Source organism: Cervus canadensis, chromosome 15, assembly GCF_019320065.1.
Source record: "Cervus canadensis isolate Bull #8, Minnesota chromosome 15, ASM1932006v1, whole genome shotgun sequence".
Taxonomy (NCBI): domain Eukaryota; kingdom Metazoa; phylum Chordata; class Mammalia; order Artiodactyla; family Cervidae; genus Cervus; species Cervus canadensis.
Window position 1 is genome coordinate 65,315,762 of NC_057400.1, and position 19,294 is coordinate 65,335,055.

General features: G+C 35.1%; 1 long non-coding RNA gene across 1 annotated transcript in view; it reads left to right on the forward strand.

Annotated features, from left to right (window-relative positions):
• The window catches only part of LOC122453874, a 137,948-nt gene extending 119,635 nt beyond the window's left edge, over positions 1-18,313 (forward strand). Inside the window, exons 3-6 of the long non-coding RNA XR_006273206.1 lie at positions 9,950-10,002; positions 12,653-12,736; positions 16,878-16,973; positions 17,605-18,313. This is a non-coding gene — a long non-coding RNA (uncharacterized LOC122453874). The remainder of the gene's footprint in view (positions 1-9,949; positions 10,003-12,652; positions 12,737-16,877; positions 16,974-17,604) is intronic.
• The last annotated feature ends 981 nt before the right edge of the window (positions 18,314-19,294 follow it).

The window sequence follows — 19,294 nt, forward strand, 5'->3', positions numbered from 1 at the left end:
ACAGAAATGGTAGAAATGGCAAAGCCTAAGAAATTGTGGTATTTAACTGAGAAGAGTCATGGTAGGAATGGTTATTCCAAAGGACAGAATGGATTGGATGGCTACCAGAATTTAAGAATGACATTCCATTAGTTCTGGCTAATTGCTCAGTTTCTAGGACTGAAACAGATGAACAGCCTTCTGAAATACTATGTGTGTGTGTGTACTTAGCAGCTAAGTCGTGTCCGACTCTTTATGACTCCGTGGACTGTGGCCCACCACATTCCTCTGCCCATGGGATTTTCCAAGCAAGAATACTGGAGGGAATTGCCATTTCCTCTTCCAGGGGATCTTCCCACCCAGGGATCAAACCCGAGTTTCCTGCATCTCCAGCATTGGCAGGTGGATTCTTTACCATGAGCCACCTGGGAAGCCCCTCTAAAATGTTGATCTATATTTTAAAAAACCCATAAAACACAACTAACTCCAGGCTTTACTTTTATCATCAAAGCTGAGATAGTCCCAGTTTCAGAACCTAGCAATTTTACAGACACTTTCAAGAATGAAGACCCAGAATCTCTTGAATGAAAGTGAGCCTAACACTCTGAAAATGGATGTGAAATATCACTACAAGTATGTACCAAAGACCTACAATTTCTTTTTCTCCATTTTCTTCAATTTGAGCCTGAACTTTGCAATATGAACCTCAAAGTCTGAGTCAGAGTCAGCTCCAGGTCTTGTTTTTACTGACTATTTAGAGCTTCTCCATCTTTGGCTGCAGAGAACATCAATCTGTAAAGAATGTAATCAATCTAGGTGAACCTAATCACCTTAAAAATGGTTGTGTGTATCACTATAAGTATGTACTGTTAACTTTTCTCTGTGCTTTTCCCAAAGGGTCTAATTACCATATTTCAGAATTATTTTTTGTAGTGGTAAAATGGAAATATACCTTAATTGGAGCACTAGAACCTTTGAATTGGTTTTAATCACTGGAGATCTGAAGCATCATTATGATCCACTGGTCAGAGAGGGGAACAACTAATGAAATTGAAAGTGAAAGTCCCTCAGTCATGTCCAATTCTTTGCCACCTCATGGACTGTAGCCCACCAGGCTCCTTTGTCCGTGAAAATTTCCAGGCAAGAATACTGGAGTGGGTTGCCATTTCCTTCTCCAACAATTAATGGAGGATAATAGATGTTGATGGGAACTAAGTCTATCTCACAGTGGATTCAGTGCATCTATGAAGAAAAAGTGTGGCAATTTTCTTTATCTGAACTGAAGTGATGAAAACATGTATCTAGCAACAGACATAATGCCCACATGGCTTCCCAATCTGTAGAGTCAGAGCTATTACAGAAAGACTGAGCATTTAAAAAGCTTTGAAATGACCCTTCCTCACTGAATAATAATAATGATGATGCCTCCAGCATGCCTCTTTTCTACCTCCATCCTGTATTTAAGTGATGGGGACTGGGCTATGTTGCAAACCTATCATTTATTTCAAAAAATTAAACCAAAAAAGATGTAACCATAAACAATTCTCTCTCCTTGGTGGAACTGAGAAATCGGTGCCCATTCTTGAAATTTGAAAGGTGCATGTACAATTACAACCAGATTTTAATTTATTTAATTATTTAGCATGCAAGATAATTACCTGCAAGATAAATACATTAAAAGATGTCTTCAAAAATTGCATTTAACAATCACAAAATTACTCAAATTGCATATTCTATTCCAAATATGATTTTTTTACTAGACAAATCAACACTGTCTTATTTGTATGTGTTGGTTTTTCTCCCCATGATTCTATCATGATTCTTGCCTGGATCACAATAAACTGTGGAAAATTCTTAAAGAAATAGCAATACCAGACCACCTGACCTGCCTCTTGAGAAATCTGTATGCAGGTCAGGAAGCAACAGTTAGGACTGGGCATGGAACAACAGACTGGTTCCAAATAGGGAAAGGAGTACATCAAAGCTGTATATTGTCACCCTGCTTACTTAACTTATATGCAGAGTACATCATGAGAAATGCTGTGCTGGATGAAGCACAAGCTGGAGTCAAGATTGCTGGGAGAAATATCAGTAACCTCAGATATGCAGATGACACTACCCTTATGGCAGAAACCAAAGAAGAACTAAAGGGCTTCTTGATGAAAGTGAAAGAGGAGAGTGAAAAAGTTGACTTAAAGCTCAACATTCAGAAAACTAAGATTATGGCATCTGTTCCCATCACTTCATGGCAAATAGATGGGGAAACAGTGACAGACTGTATTTTTTGGGGCTCCAAAATCACTGCAGATAGTGACTGCAGCCATGAAATTAAAAGACGCTTGCTCCTTGGAAGAAAGGTTATGACCAACCTAGACAGCATATTAAAAAACATGACAGTACTTTGCCAGCAAAGGTCTGTCTAGTCAAAGCTATGGTTTTTCCAGTAGTCATGTGGGGATGTGAGAGTTGGACTATAAAGAAAGCTGAGTGCCAAAGAATTGATGCTTTTGAACTGTGGTATTGGAGAAGATCTTGAGAGTCGCTTGGACTGCAAGGAGATCCAGCCAGTCCATCCTAAAGGAGATCAGTCCTGGGTGTTCATTGGAAGGACTGATGTTGAAGCTGAAACTCCAGTACTTTGGCCACCTGATGCGAAGGGCTGACTCTTTTGAAATGACCCTGATGCTTGGAAAGACTGAAGGCGAGAGGAGAAGGGGATGACAGAGGATGAGATGGCTGGATGGCATCGCCAACTCAATGGACATGAGTTTGAGTAAACTTTGGGAGTTGGTGATGGATAGGGAGGCATGGTGTGCTGCAGTCCATGGGGTCGCAAAGAGTCAGACACAACTGAGCGACTGAACTGAACTGAACATGATTCTATCTCCTGCATTCTTAAACAGCACTAGTAGCAGAACCTTTTGCTAAGACATGTCTCTGGGTAGTCTCAGTTCAGTTGCTCAGTCGTGTCCGACTCTTTGCGACCCCATGAACTGCAGCATGCCAGGCCTCCCTGTCCATCACCAACTCCCGGAGTCTACCTAAACCCATGCCCATGGAGTCAGTGATGCCATCCAGCCATCTCATCCTCTGTCATCCCCTTCTCCTCCTGTCCCCAATCCCTCCCAGCATCAGGATCTTTTCCAATGAGTCAGCTCTTCAATGGGTAGTCTAGCTGAAGCTATTTCTTTTATATCTCCCTCTTTTTTTTTTTTTTGCACTTAATTATTATCATATTAACTTCGTTGCATTTGTAAAATATTTCACAATTTGCAAAGTGTTCTCTCATACATTTACTTTGTCTTTAAACTTATTTTGTAGTAGATATTTTGATTTTCCCAATGAGTAGTACATATATAAAATCTCCTTCATAGTTTTCTCATATATATTTAACAACTTTCCTAAGAGCAAAAGTGTAGCTAACTAAGAAGAAGAAATTTCAATTCAGATTTTCCTAAGTGAATCCCAGATTCTGTGTGTGTTCACTGACAAAAGAGCAAAGGGCAAGTGAGAGGTGCATTGAGGCCTTCACTCTGCCTTCAATAGAAATACATGTCTCTATGGAGTTACAAATTAGGAAGAACCAGAAGGACTTCAAGGATCCAACCCACACATTTTACAAACAAAGAAACTGTTATAAGCAGTTTGAAAAGCATGACAAGTAAACACTCAGAGGACAAAAATTTCTTTTCCTAATCTAGTATATAAAAATCTATAAGAAAGCAAATGGTTTATTTTTCAGTGATTCTGATATATGGCTCTTATTCACAAAGATAGTATATTTTAATAACATGTTATCTCTAAAATATTTCTTAAGCTTCAGCTATTATTATTGTTTAGGCTATTTCTAACTCTATGCAAGTAAAGCAATATAAGTGGCATTGAAGAGATCAAAATAAAGCAAATACAATTAATTTTCATAGTTCAATATGTCAGGATCCTCAGGGATGAATTCAGACCTCTTTCCCTCCTGAAATAGTTGCAAGAAGCTAAGGCAAACAAATGGCAATTAAATGCTGTATGGATTCAAGACAGCTGTTATTTGTTAACAGTATTCACAGGTCATATTAAAGTCAGTGGGAAGAAGCAATGGGTGGGGAAATTTCTTCTTTCCAGATGGCTTCTGTAGCTTAGCCTGTCATAATTAAAGCCTGATGATGGAATTTAAGTGTGTACATTAAGGCTTAAAGCTTTGAGTGGACAGGAAGATGTTCCTTAATACCTTGGGCCCACTTTTTATATTTTTTGCCCATTTTGGAAAGAATACAGAAATTAGCATGAAAAGACTTAGGTTCCATTCCTGTCTGTGTGGTCTCGAGCAAGTGCTTTCTGCTGTAGGCAAAGGAAGAGAAAGGAAAAAAAATAAGACTAGTAGAAATATTATGTGCCTAAGGTTAGATTGTGAAATTGTTAATATTAATTATCTTTTAAAATTTAATTTAATAATTGTTGCATACACATATGTACATAATGGATACACACCAAGGATGCATCTTTTCTAAGTATTTCAGATCTATATTAGCAACTTCTAAAAATAATTGAATTGCTAATTGTAGTGGCTGCCCATCATAAATAATCTAAAAATTGGAGTTAATGTTAAATAATTGTTTTCAAATTTGGAATGAAAATTACAAATATATCTAAGATAAAGGAAACAAGAGATAAGCCCCAGAATAGTTGGTTTTCTGCCTGGAGGCACTTTCTAGATGTCAGCACAGAGATGGATAGTCCAGATAAAAGCATAGCCATCATGCTGAGCAAAGGAAACAGACTGGTCACTTAAAGTGCCGAAGTGGCTGGAATTGGTGGGATAAAGAGTAAAGAAAATTTTGTAGAGAAACAGCAGGAGAACTGAGAATAGGAAGTAGTCAACCATTGAGTCTGTAACTTGCTCTAAGTATTTAAATCAATCACACACCAAAAAAAATTTGAACAATTTTTTGTTTAGTCATCACTGAGGTATATCAGATTATCCGGTCTTCTGATTCTTTCTGGATTTGGGACATCTAAATCTCAATTCTTCACTCCTACTTTGACTTTTGAGAAAATCTCATACTATTGTTCTAAAAAGAGATGCATACAGTGAAAAAAAAAAAATCTGGGTCCAAAGGATGGTTGAATCAATATGTTAAACAATCAGAATTCAGAGTTTCTTATAAAAATACTCAAAATCTTAGTTTTCATGTCTCTTAAACTTGTTCTTCTGTAAAACAGTACCTGTGTCATGAGTATGAGTGTCATGACAAATGGCCATTACTAATCTTTGTATTCACAAACCATAACATCAAGTGCCAAAGCTTCCATGTAAATATTAAAAAATGTATTTTTTCAGCTTAACTAACATTTATGTACTGGTTTTTCTATTTTCATGTTCATTAAAAAATATGAACTACCTCAAGTACACAAAGAAGTAAAAGAGGAAAAATAAAACAAGTTTCATAATGCAGTGATTAAGAACAAGGCCTCAAGAGACAAAATGCATGGGTTTAAACCCAGGTTAATCTTTTATTTACTGTGTAATTTTTAGGCAGCCTGTTTAATTCTCCTGCCTCAGTTTTTATTCTGTAAAATGGAAAGAACACAGTACTTTTCTTATGTGTGCATGCTAAGTCGCTCAGTCCTGTCCGACTCCTTGCGACCCCATGGACTGTAGCCCACCAGGCTCCTCTGTCCACGGCATTCTCTAGGCAAGAATACTGGAGTGGGTTGCCATGCCCCCCTCACTTTTTTTTATAGATTGTCCTAATAATAGATATAAAGCAATTAATGGTATTAGTAAGACTTCAGTAGATAGCAGGTGTTTTAATACATAATAGTTTTGTCAAATTTTTATACTTGGCCGTATTTGTTTTAGATACCTGTCTCATATTTAAGAGTTAAAATATGATTTGTAGTTTTCCTCCGTTTTTCTTCCCACGGGTAGTAAATGAGTTTGGCTTTCATCATTCTCATGACCACTGTAATTTTTATATATTTACAAAACTATAATTAATATATATTGTTTTATACACTAAATTTAAAATTCCACACTTAATGCCCAGTTTTAATAAATGAGAATCCTGATTTTTCAAAATGTGTGTTATTTATATCACTTTTAGAAAGGAAAATCATACAATTGTATCTTCTATTGAGCAAAAGTTCAGCTTTTTATAACTTGGTGTACCAGAGAAAAGATCAGAAAAGCAAATAGCCTTATGTTATTTCTCAAAGTGTATGTTTTATCTTTCATTTGTTAAAATGTCCCACAGTTATAAAGTGATTAAGCTCTAAGCAGAACTTAACATTTTAGTGACTCAGAATGGGAAAGCATTTGTTTTTAAATAATCTTGGGCAAATATAATTGATTCATATCAAGCTGAGAAATGAGGTTTCAGTTTTGAGGTTCACATGAGGAACTGATGAGAAATTGGATATTACTAACTGAAAAAAAATTAATTAAATACTGTAATATTTGAGTAATACCTGAGAGAGAGAAGGATAGGAAGAGGCAGGGTGAAAGGGGAGAGAAAGAGAGAGAAGAAAAGGAGAAACAGTTTCAGCTGGACTATCCAGAGATGTGTCTTAGCAAATTGAGCTTCTGTTACTAGTTCTGTTTAAGAATGCAGAAGATAGATATCATGGGAATAAAAAAAAAAGTGCCTGAATGGCGCATCAGTTTGACTTGATGGACCCCTAGGGCTTTCTTGTTCTTGTATGAGAATGTGCTTCTGTGTTCACTCATCAAAGGAGGTGCTATAGCGTTTCAGCATAACAGAAACATGGTATTTTAAAATTGAACTCTCACGGAATCTGTTATAAATGGTCTCTTCATAAGACACATATGGTTTTCTGTTTCTGTTTCCAAGGTGATTGTCTTATGTAACTCACCTTGAATTTCATTTATCCTACTTAACCACAATCACATAATATATGGGATTTTACATGCCAGAGAACACTTGCCTAATGAGGTCTTATGAATCAAAACAATGAAAGCTTCAAGTCAACGGACACTTCTTGTCTCGATTTTTCCCATCTGAATGATTTTAAAATTAGACAGTATTTTTTTCTTCTTCTATCTCTTCTTTTTTCTCTTTCTCTCTCACACTATTTTCTGAAAACTATTTTAGACAAAGACTTGTTCTAGGGAATTGAAGTGGCAAAAAAGCAAGTTATATAAACCATATACTCAAGTATATTTTAATCCAAGCATAGAGGGTTCAGGCAAACACATAGAGAACGGTGTATATAACTTAAAGATATTAAAAATCTTGCTAGAGAATAAACAAACTGGTATGAGAACACTGAGAAGGGGTAAGGAACATGCACTGATAAATATATAGGACTGAGAAAAAAACAAAATTAAGATAGTTCAGAAAAAATTATAGAAATCCAGTAATTGCAGGTGGCTGAGAAGTAGGACCATCCATGGTGATTTTAGGTCGGGGGGATGAAATCCAGTTTGGCTGCTGCAAAAGTTGTGAGGAGTAGCAGAAAGAGTGAAATAAAAGCTGACCAGAGGGAATCCTAAACACTCACAGTCTGAATTTCACGAAGCAACAGGAAGTATTGTAAGAATTTGAGTAGCTAATCGGATAAACTTTAGAGAAAGCTTCTGTTTTGAAAATATTTGAAATTTTCTTTGTGTCTTTGAAATTCAGAAAATTGTATGTTTATATATGGATATAGAATGTTTCCAGAAATGTCTGCATTCTGTTCATTATTTTGTTACTGATTTCTAGTATATTCTAGTATATTGCATTGTGTAATATTCAATATGCAATTCCGGTCTCCACTTGTTTTCCATTTTCCGCTGTTTCATTTAAGAGTTAATGTACGTTGTAGATATGTCTCAATTATCCTGCCTTTTGTTCCCCTATTTTAATTGCCACTGTCATGGCATCCGCCACTTTAGCCTATCAGCCAAGCAGTAGTTAGAAATTCTATTCTAAAATGCTATTTTGATCTACTAACAATCATTTAATGATTGCCCCTTGCTTACTTGCTTACAAGTTTAAATCAAGGTCTTTTTAACAAGAATTCAAGTACCTTTATTATCTGACCCATCCTTTTCTTTTCAGCCTCATTTTCTAAGTCTCAGAATTTTTTCCCTAGAAGTTATTCTTTCGATGGCATGCATTTATGTCTTTGAATTTGCCATTGTCTCTACCAAGAATGTTTTTATCCTCTCTGTCTATTATATATTTTATCCTTCCTTGGTAGTGCACTGTATCCAGGAGGGATTTTTTTTCTGACTTCTGTAGGCACAATTACTTAACCTTCCTCTATAATTTTTTTTCATATAAATCTCTGATCATTTTGTTTTTTCATATGCAACTATTTGAGGACCTATGTATCTATTTCCCTAGATTATAAATTCTTTGAGTCAATGCCTTCCTTATTATAGGATAGTAGTGTATATAGAGAAAACATAAATTTTTGTTGATTGGATGAATGAATAAAGTATCCATTCTAGAGGATAGTATTGGGTACATAATAAAATAAATATCTGTTGAGTGGATGAATGACATGTTAGGGTTTTTGTAACCCCCCAAGTAAAAATCTTATGTTTGTTATTAGCATATATGCTTATTTATATTTTTATCTTGAATCCTCATTTAATTATGGATCATTTGTGAAATTTGTCATAGTTGAACTGATCATGGAAATAGGATAACTTTTCTGCTTCCATAAATTTAGACAATTACAGTGCTTTATCCTATAATTGTATATTCAGTATGCTTCAACACAATGCAAATAGCAATTATAAATATAGACAAGGATACAAAAAATGGCGGTGGTAGAACCTGAAAAGGATTAATTCTAGAGAGTATAAAAATTTATTCTTTTCTGCCAGATCAAAACCATGACAGTAGGTCAGGAAAGGGAACAAAGTACAGCCCAGGTCAGAAATCTAGACTTGACAAAATGGTCTGCAAAGATGGAAAGTATGCCTGGAAAAACAATGAAAGGTGGGTGTAACATTTAGTAATGGAGAAATATAGGAGGCCCAAGAAACCAATCTGCTGTGTTTATACCAGGGACAGTAGCTTATATAAGAGGTAAAATAAAAATCAAGTAACAAAAATACTGCTTGTACCCTCATTACCACATTCTAATTTTGAAAAATTCTGTGTGGTATAGCTCATTAGAAAGAAATAATACCCAAAGAGGGAGCCACTAGGAAAGAAAAGGTTTTTCTCAGATAACCCAACTAAGATGAAGGTAAGGAAGTCAGATTGAGAGAGGTGGAGCCAGGAAGGTGTCAACATAGAAGGCAAGGGCCAAGAACAAGGGCCCAGTTAGGAGAAGCAAAAAGAGAGTGGAAGGAGCCCATAACTGGGATACAGATGGAGACTCTCCATGGAAAACAGCTTTTTTAAAGGGACGGTGGGGATGAAGTCTGAAGTCTTGGATAGCATTCTCCCTGGTTAAAGATGCTTTGTTATGCTCAGAATCAGTGTAAGATCTTGTCTTGTTGGAACTCAAATCTTTTGACATCTCTTCAATGCCCATAGTTGTATAGCACAACAGTAACGTTGAGTATAATTTATTAATAACTTAGCCATCTAAGTCCCACTGCTTTCTTCCTGTTTGGTGCCCCTGCAATATTTTACATAGATTTTTCTTGTGTAATTTTAAACAGTGTGTTAAATTTGGGCTGAAACATTTCCTGTTTCTTGCCCCATCATCCCTTACCAAGTTTGAGATGCTCAAGAATGGGATAGTACAGTATAATAGGCTTCCTTTGTGGCTCAGCTGATAAAGAATCCACCTTCAGTGTGGAAGACCTGGGTTTGATCCCTGGGTTGGGAAGATCCCCTGGAGAAGGGAAAGGCTACCCACTCCAGTATTCTGGCCTGGAGAATTCCATGGACTGTACAGTCCATGGGGTCACAAAGAGTTGGCATGACTGAGAAACTTTCACTATAAAAACAATTTTTGCTAAATTCATACTCACTTAATAAAGATGCTTTTTTTTTTTTTTTTTTAGCACTGTCATAGAGTATAAAATTTTGCAGTTTAATTGGAGTTCTCCCTCTACTGGTAAGTAACTAAGGTGATCATTATGGCCAAAATTGGTGTAATTCTTTTCTTGTTGCAATGGTAGAAGGATTCTCTGAATTGGAGCCTTTTCTTAGAGGAAGTAGGTGTTGAGAGCCTTCATCTACTGCATAAGTCTGTCAGAAAACTGCCACTGCAGAGACTTTCAAAGTTTCTGCCATCATATTTATGGTTACCCAAGGGTGCAGTTAGAAGCCCACTCTGAAAAATACACATTGTGAGTACTTCCCTACCCGTCTTTCCTTCCCTTCCCCGTTTCTTTCCCATTTTCTCTTTCTTTAATTTTTTGAAGCCCTATAGGCCAAAAGCGAAATTTTTTCTTACAAATATAACTGTCATCATTTCCTTTTTATTCATAAACATTTTTCCTTTGTACTACAGGCAGTGTAAATATTTGCTTTCTTAATTATTTGAGTCACATTTTGTGCTTTCTAATTATTCATAATTTTCTATATCTTAAATTTAATCAATGTATATTATACCCAGTAAAGCAGCATGTCTAACTCTTATGGGGAGATTGAAAATCAGTGTTGCTCAATTAAGAGAATTAATTATTGAAGACAGGCTTTATTCACTCCACTGTTCATTCTAACTGACCTAATAGCAAGCTCATATACCTATATCATGGTTGAAAGGCTTATATGAAATATATTATTTTAACCATTCGATACAAAAAGCTTACCACCAAGGTCATTGTCTAATTTTGTTTCTTTATTTTTAACGCATAGTATAATATGGATTCACCAGTTTCTCTAAGGAAATTTTCTTTTGTTTCTAGTTGTTATAACACAGACTTCTAAAATTACTAAAAAGTAATCATTTTAGTGAAAAAAACAAAATTTGTTTCTAATACTTGTACTTTAATCAAGTCTGTAGTTCTTTTAAGTAATTATCTGGACAATGGCCATGTAATTAAAATTTTCAAATGACAAAGCCAAAATCTGCATGCTTTAAGAAAAAAAAAGTTTTCAAATTCAATAACAATACATCTATTATGTGTGCTTAAGCATGGAATGTTCAAGCACAATATCCCTACAATTTAGTTGGCAAATTGAGGATATATATGTGTGTGTGTGTGTGTGTGTGTGTGTGTGTATGTATTCTGGAACTAGTATAATATCTAGTTATACTTCCAGTATATAAACTTTGGAAAAAAATGTTTCCAACTAGAACTAAAATCTTTTATAATACTTTTTAAACTTTTTCTGTTATTAGGGGAAAGAATAGGTAAATATTACAGATGTTGTGTTGATATCAGAAACAGATATCCATTCACTACAAAGTATATTATTTTTAGAGCTTTGATTTGGCAAAGCTTCTTTGTAGTTTTTTGAAAAAGCAAAATAATATTTAGTGTACGCATGTGGACAACAACACCTCCATTATGAAACAACACAAACAAGTGATCCTCGAAGAGTGCCTTTCTGTGTGTACTAGCTTTGTATGGCAAAAGTTCAAAAACAGCAGGACTCTCCCATCTGTTTGCAAGCTGCCCTGGACAAGTTGATTCACAGAAATTCCATTTTCTTTTGGGAAAGAGCATTCTTTTCTAAGATCTGAAGAGAAATTTCAGTGGTGCTCAGAAGGAGAAATAGGTAGAAATAGTAAAACTAATAATCCTTTATTTGGTAATAATAATCATTTTACTTTAAAAACAAAATACAATCATCAATAGTGTTATTGATTGAAGAACTCAGAAGAAGCAAAAAAAAAAAAAAAGAATGATTTGGGATCATTTCAAACACAGTATTCATGTGATAAAATGTATTACAAAATATGTAGAGGATTCAATCAATCATTGAGAGCTTTTTGGAGAGATGTATGCACATGCACACACACAGACACACACACATTTCCTTTACACAGTGGAAACATTGCCCTTGTATTTAGTACCCAGTTTTATCCCATTGTTTTTGAAGACCAGGATGTGATTCATCCTAAAAATAGCCCTCTTTGGTATAAAGTGACTGAATATAAATAGATTGTTGTTGTATTCAGGAAATTCTAAAGACCTTGTGTTTGTGTGTGCCTGTGTATGTGTATGTGTGTTAACACTCAGCAGCCTCATAACACTGCTAAAATTTAGCCAGGTAGTGAAGTACTATACATAGAAGAATCATTTAATGACTTGAGATGTTAAGGACATGAATGAAATATATTGGTTTTTAGGTACAGTTTTCTGATTTATGGATCAGTCTTTTGTATTAACAAATAAACAATTTCATTTTAATACTTTTAATAATAATAACCTGGTCATATTTTACATAAACTTTTTAGTAATACATTTTTTCCCCTTTTAGTGTATTTTGTATGTTTTGATACATCAGCGATCTCCAACCATTTCGGCACCAGGGACCAGTTTTGTGGAAGACAATTTTTCCATGGGCTGGGGCAGGGGGCATGGTTTGAGAATGACTCAAGTGCATGACATTTATTGTGTACTTTATTTCTGTTATTATTACATTAGCTCTACCTCAGATCATCAGGCATTAGACCCTTGGAGGTTAGGGACCCCTAATTTAGGTGAATCAATATCCCACTAGAGAATGTTTCCACATTTAATGTTTCTTAAATATTTAATGTTCCTACATTTAATGTTTCTTACAACATTGTTTATTATATGATTTTGTAGTGATTCTTTACTTTCAACAACTTTTAAATATAAAAGAAAAAAGACTTCATGGCAAGAGCAAAGAAAAGGAGAAATTACTTGTCTGTGAGTACTTCTTGTTTTGTTATTTTATTTGTTTATTTTGTTTTAAATGAGATTGTACTTAATTTTACGTTACAGCAAGAATTCTTTGAGCTTTGTTTTCTGAATTCAACAATACTGTTTACCAAATGTCTAAATGATGTTAAATAAAATATTCATATAGTAGGAGTTTTTAAAAAGCTTTTCATCTCACTCAGGAATCATAATTTACCTGAAAAAAAGCTCTACTCAGCACAACAAATAAGAACTGTAATGTCATTAAGAGCAATGGGTTAACAATGAAGCATATCTTATTTTCAGTAATTAATAGGACACTATTCTAGCAGTTTTTCTACTGAAGTCCCAAGTGACCATTTCTTTAATTTAGTTTAGAAATCATTTAAGTGATTTTGAGATGAATATATATGAATATTAATGAAATAAATTGTATTCATGAGTAACAGCACAATTCTAGAGTGAGTAGAATATTATTTGAAGCTAAAATTTTCTGAGATTAAATTTTTTGAATGATTTTTATAATCACACTGTTTCATACCTCTTCAATCATTTTTCTTCCTCCTCTTTACAGGGGTCTTCCTTCAGTAATTCCCTACTAGTATAATTCAGTTTTCAAACACAGAAAGCAATCATTAAGAGCTGGCCAAATTGTCATATATTAAGAGCTGAAAGTTTTCCTTGTCATTCTATTTTTGCAAATGGTGATGAATATTCATTAAGCTAGAGAAAGACTTGCCAGCTGCAAATCTTTGCAAGGTACCCCAGTTCTCCAAGCCAAAGAGAAAACAAAAGTGATAAAAAGTTTATTGATGTGCATCATAAAGAATGGAAAAAAATAATCTAATAAAAGTATTCTCAGGGAGGAAGAATGTTTTATCTCATATTTTAGAGGAATATGTACATTTTGTATGAAACCCAATATCATCTTAGAATGACAAAATGGGAAGGATATCTTATAATTATACTAACCCTTAATTTTACCTCCCTTCCATTATACTATAGGGATCTAGATAAAGACTAAGTTTTTGTGTTTTTCTTAACAAATTGTGAGACTCTTCAAAGTAGCCAACACCTTATATTATATTCAGCCAATAGGAATGAGGATGGTACACTTCTGCATTACAGGGACCATATTTTTCTTATAGAAATCTGTGTTAAATTCTTGAATATTAAAATATTTGAGTTAATTTTGTATCTCCTTGTGTTGAAATGACATTTAAACTGAAAAGAATTATTCTAATATGTTTGAAAAATGTTGCATATATTTATTTTGAATCAAAATGTATTTTCAGGTATTATACTTCTTTAGCTAAGAATGCTCTTACATTTTAATATATCAGCCTAAAATGCAAAATTTAAAAATTTTAGCTTCACTTTTCTCTATACTTCAGAGTGAGTCTATTATCTTTTATATCTATGTTAATTTGAATTAAATCTCTTCACTCTATGTCATAATTAGGAGTAAAACTATTATTTTGTTCTTGAAATTTTTATTTTTTAATGAAAAATATTAAAAGGCTTTCCTCTTAGACAGAAAACAAAAAACAAGAGTTTCCCACAACCAACAGTAGCTTACTTACTGATTGTTTGGAGCTATTTGATTATACCATATCAGTCCATGGTACAATTTTTTACAATTTGCATTAAGGCACTTACATAGAACTGGCAGTGTCTATTTTCCTAAATCATTACTGTCCAACTGGTTATTCTTGCTAAATTGAAAGTGAAAGTTGCTCAGTCGTGTCCGACTCTTTGCGACCCCATGGACTATACAGTTCATAGAATTCTCTAGGCCAGAATACTGGAGTAGGTAGCCTTTCCCTTCTCTAGGGGATCTTCCCAACCCAGGGATCAAACCCAGGTCTCCTGCATTGTGGACAGATTCTTTACTAGCTGAGCTACAAGGGAAGCCCAAGGATACTGGAGTGGGTAGCCTATCCCTTCTCCAGTGGTTCTTTCTCCATTAAAAAAATCATTGTGATGTAATTTATATAGAACATTGTGCATGTTTAAGGTATACACTGGTGGGTATATTATATATTGCAATGTGATTTTCACCAAAGCAATGACTGACACTTCTTTCATGTCACACAATCATTATTTATTTATTTATTTTGTGGTGGGAACAATTAAGATCTAGTCTCTTGGTAACTTTTAATTTATAGTACAGTGCTTTTCTCTATCATTATTATGCTGCATATTAGATCTCCAGGACTTATCTACTGGTATGAGTTTGTACCTTAAATAATATCTCCCCAATTTCGCCAAATCCTACCACTGCCAGGATAACCACCATTCTATTCTTGTCTCTCTTTTCATGACTTTTGACTTTGATAAATTGAGCAGTCTTAAGGAGAATTCTCTGACTGCCTATCATTTTGTGTGAACTTGAAGTGTCAATACTCTACCTTCATCAAAATGAAAAACAGATCCATTTCTGGGAAGATTTTCTGTTTATAAAAGTATGCTGCATGTTCTAAGATTCTATGATTCATTGTCTATAAAATCACAGTTCAATTAGGTTGAAAGGGCTCTTAACCTATACTTAGAAACATTTTTAATTTTATAGAATACTTGGAAGATACTGTTGACAATTTTTTTTTTTTTCTCTATAATGTACTTGTGGCCTTCCTGGGTGGCTCAGTAATAAATAATCCACCTTCAATACAAGAGATGCAGGTTCATTCTCTGAGTCGGGAAGATCCCCTAGAGAAGGAAATGGCAACCCACTCCAGTATTCTTGCCTGGAAAATTCCATGGACAGAGGAGCCTTTCGGGGTACAGTCTATGGGGTCACAAAGAGTTGGACATGACTTAAACAACAGCAATGTACTTGTATATATGCATAAATATTTAGAGGAATCATTTTGAATGTAATATAGAATATGTAAGATAGATTTCAAATTTAACTAAATTTCCAAATCTGAATCACTCTTCTTGGAACAATCTCCCTGCTGCCTCTTACTTGCTTGTTTGGCTTCCTTAGAGCTCACTCTAACTGTGACTTTCACAGGGAGTCTTTGCTGATCCTCCTTTCCCCTTTCCAAGGCTAGGTGAGATATCACCTGTATTTCCTTTTTAATAGTACCTGATACAATCTTCATTATTTGGTTGGTAGTTATAATCCACCCTTCCCACAAACAAATTGTAATGATGGTATTTCTATCCATCTTACCCATGCTGTGTCTCTAGCACCTAGTCAGTTGACTGACATGAAGTACTCAATAAGCATTTGTTGAGTCAATAAGTAAACACATTAACTTTTTAATTTTACTGTTGAAATAACTCAATCTGTTATATTAATTTTTAGTTTCACCCTCACAGAGGTTACTTGATTAGCATACCTTTACAAGTTGCCTCCAATAACTGGTGAAACAAAAAGTAGGTAGACAATTATGGCCACATCAGCAAATTAGAATAACAACAACTAACTAAACAAGTCTTCCATATCATTATCACCAGTCATTATTATGGACATTCATTCATCCATTTCTTTAAGCAAAGCTTACTGAGCATCAATCTCTAAGCACAAGGAAGACAACTGTCTGCAAGACAAAAAATCTCCCTGACCTTATGGAGTCTACATTTCAGTGGAAGCAAACACACCTTTAATACATAAGCAAGTAAATGAAAAGAAAAAATGATTGAATAAACCAAACAGGCTAACAGGATGACAAGTAACTAGATAGGGAGAAGGAATGGGAAGATACTTTGGGAGACTGCTTCGAGGAAGTGATATTTGTGCTAATTCACGAGGAGTTAGTCAATAAACTTGTTATATCAAAAAATTCTTATTTCTAAAATCTTTAATAAAATAGCTGACAGCAGGAGACATACCTGAAAGACATTTTAATCATTCATTCACTGAGTCCACAAACTATGGTTTTTCAAAATAGAACCTTGAGAGTAATTATAAATGTAAAACTATTAATTAATTTGTAAATTAAATTAGGCAAAAAAGAAGTTCATTTTTTTCAGGATCTTATCAGAGAATTTGAGAGATCTTCTTGGCATTACTTTCAAAATTTGATACTGACACATGTAAAACCTACAAAAACCATAGTCGATTTTAGGAGATTGAGATAAATAAAGCTAGAGGTACTATTAAAAGCTCCTTGACTGACTTGTTTTTCTTTTTCTTTTTTAGTATTTCCTCAACGGCTATGTTATCATCCATAGAAGAAGGCAATGGCAACCCACTCCAGTACTCTTGCCTGTAAAATCCCATGCACGGAGGAGCCTGGTAAGCTACAGTCCATGGGGCCGCGAAGAGTCGGACACGACTGAGCGACTTCACTTTCAGTTTTCACATTCATGCATTGGAGAAGGAAATGTCAACCCCCTCCAGTGTTCTTGCCTGGAGAATCCCAGGGACGGGGGAGCCTGGTGGGCTGCCGTCTATGGGGTCGCACAGAGTCGGACACGGCTGACATAACTTAGCAGCAGCAGCAGCAATGGCCATATTATCATCCACAGGAAAATGTTTTTCCTTAAATACAGACAATTGAGAATAATCACGTTATCATTTATGGTACTTGCTATGTGTATTGGTCATATGCAAAGGATAGAAGATGGAAAAGATAATCAGGTCAGTTTAGTTACTGCCAAACATGGGAAAACCTTAATATGGAGTTAATGGAATTCATAAAATCAAAGGAACTTCTCACAATTTCTAACTCAGAGAAGAACTGAATGGCAAAATGTCTAATATTTGCTTGGACTCTAGGTTTTATTTATGAATAAAAAGCTAGCATGTTTCAATTCTGTCATTTATGTTTAGCAAGAACAGTTTCTGTAAGAATCATGTCACTTTTTAATGTTTTCAGTTATATCTACATAAATTGTGATTCAGAATTTTTATATCATTATTGCAGCATAAGGAAGAAGCACCAATTGATAAAGAAATACAGTGTTAAACATGAAACCGCATCTCTCTGCTCTCAGAAGAAGGACCAATTGATAAAGAAATACAGTGTTAAACATGAAACCGCATCTCTCTGCTCTCAGAATGTGAGAAAAAAAAACCTGGAATGGTTTATATGGCTATTTATAGCTAGTATTAATTTCACTGGTATTTGTATTTTCAAAAGTTACAATTCAGACTGTATCAGAGAGCAAAACAGCATCTTCCTCTTTTCCTCTTCCGTTTGTCTGAATATTTAGGTACATTCCCCCTTTGAATGTTTAAAATTAGACATTCTCACAGTCTTTCTTGGCATTTCAGTGCTCAATATGAAAATATCAACAGTAGTCAACTGTGTTCTTAATTTAACCACTCTTTGATTTTATAGTTGCAATATCTTTTCCCCTATATGTTTAAAAATCATAAAATATGAATATAAATAAGCTGTCTTTGTGTTATGTTTTGTTTTGTTGGTAGAGGTTGGGTTGCAAACAAAAATGCCCACTCCTTGTCCTGTTTAATTTACTGGTTCTTTAAATGGTCAACATTTTCTTTACCTCAGACCTCTGCAGGCTTCTAGAACCATGACAAGGGTACTACGTCTGCTTGATTAAGTTGTGCAAAGTCAGTACAGTGTATGTACCGGTAGCACAGGCTCAGAGGCAGAGGACCTCCATTCAAATCCTGGATCTGTTGACTGTATCCCTGGAAATTTCTGAAAACTACTTACCTGCTCTGTACCTTTCTTCACTCATCAATAAAATAAGGATCATACTATGGCATTCACTTCATTAAGCTGCTGTGTGTACTGACTGAACTAATGTATGTAAGGTGCTTGGCAATACCCTGGTGTATAGAAGCACTAAGCTAAATGTTTGCTGCTGTTATTTACCACTTCCCTCCATCTGCCGGAAGGGACCTATGTAGAGCATGTTATCCCATTTCTGTTGGTGAGCCTCTGGGTAATTAAAGGACACATGAGGGGATGAAATTGTATTAACAGAGAAATTGTAAAGATTATGTTGTAGAGTACTTAGAAGAGTACTTGATATGGAGAACATGTAAATGAATGTATTTGCCTAACTTTATTTTTCCTTAGTGTATATAAGTTATAGACTGTTTTATTGGAGGATAACTGATCTGTGCACTGTGCTGTGCTGTGTTTAGTCACTCAGTCATGTCCCACTCTTTGTGACCCCATGGACTGTAGCCTCCAGGCTCCTCTGTCCATGGGGATTCTCCAGGCAAGAATACTGCAGTGGGTTGCCATGCCCTCCTCCAGGGGCCTTCCCAACCCAGGGATCAAACCCACGTCTTCTGCATTGCAGGCAGATTCTTTACCATCTAAGCCACCAGGGAAGCCCAAGAATACTGGAGTGGGCAGCCTATACCTTCTCCAGGGGATCTTCCCTACCCGGGATTCAAACTGGGGTCTCCTGTATTGCAGGTGGATTCTTTACCAGCTGAGCTACCAGGGAAGCCCTAACTGACATATAGCATTATATTAATTTCAGGTGTGCAATGTATGATTAAATATCTTCATGTATTAAAAAATGATTATCACAGTAAGTCTAGTTAATATCTGTCTCATCATAGTAGCAAATATTTTCTATGTATAGATTATTTTTGATTCACTTACTTTTTAACCAAAGTAGTTTAGA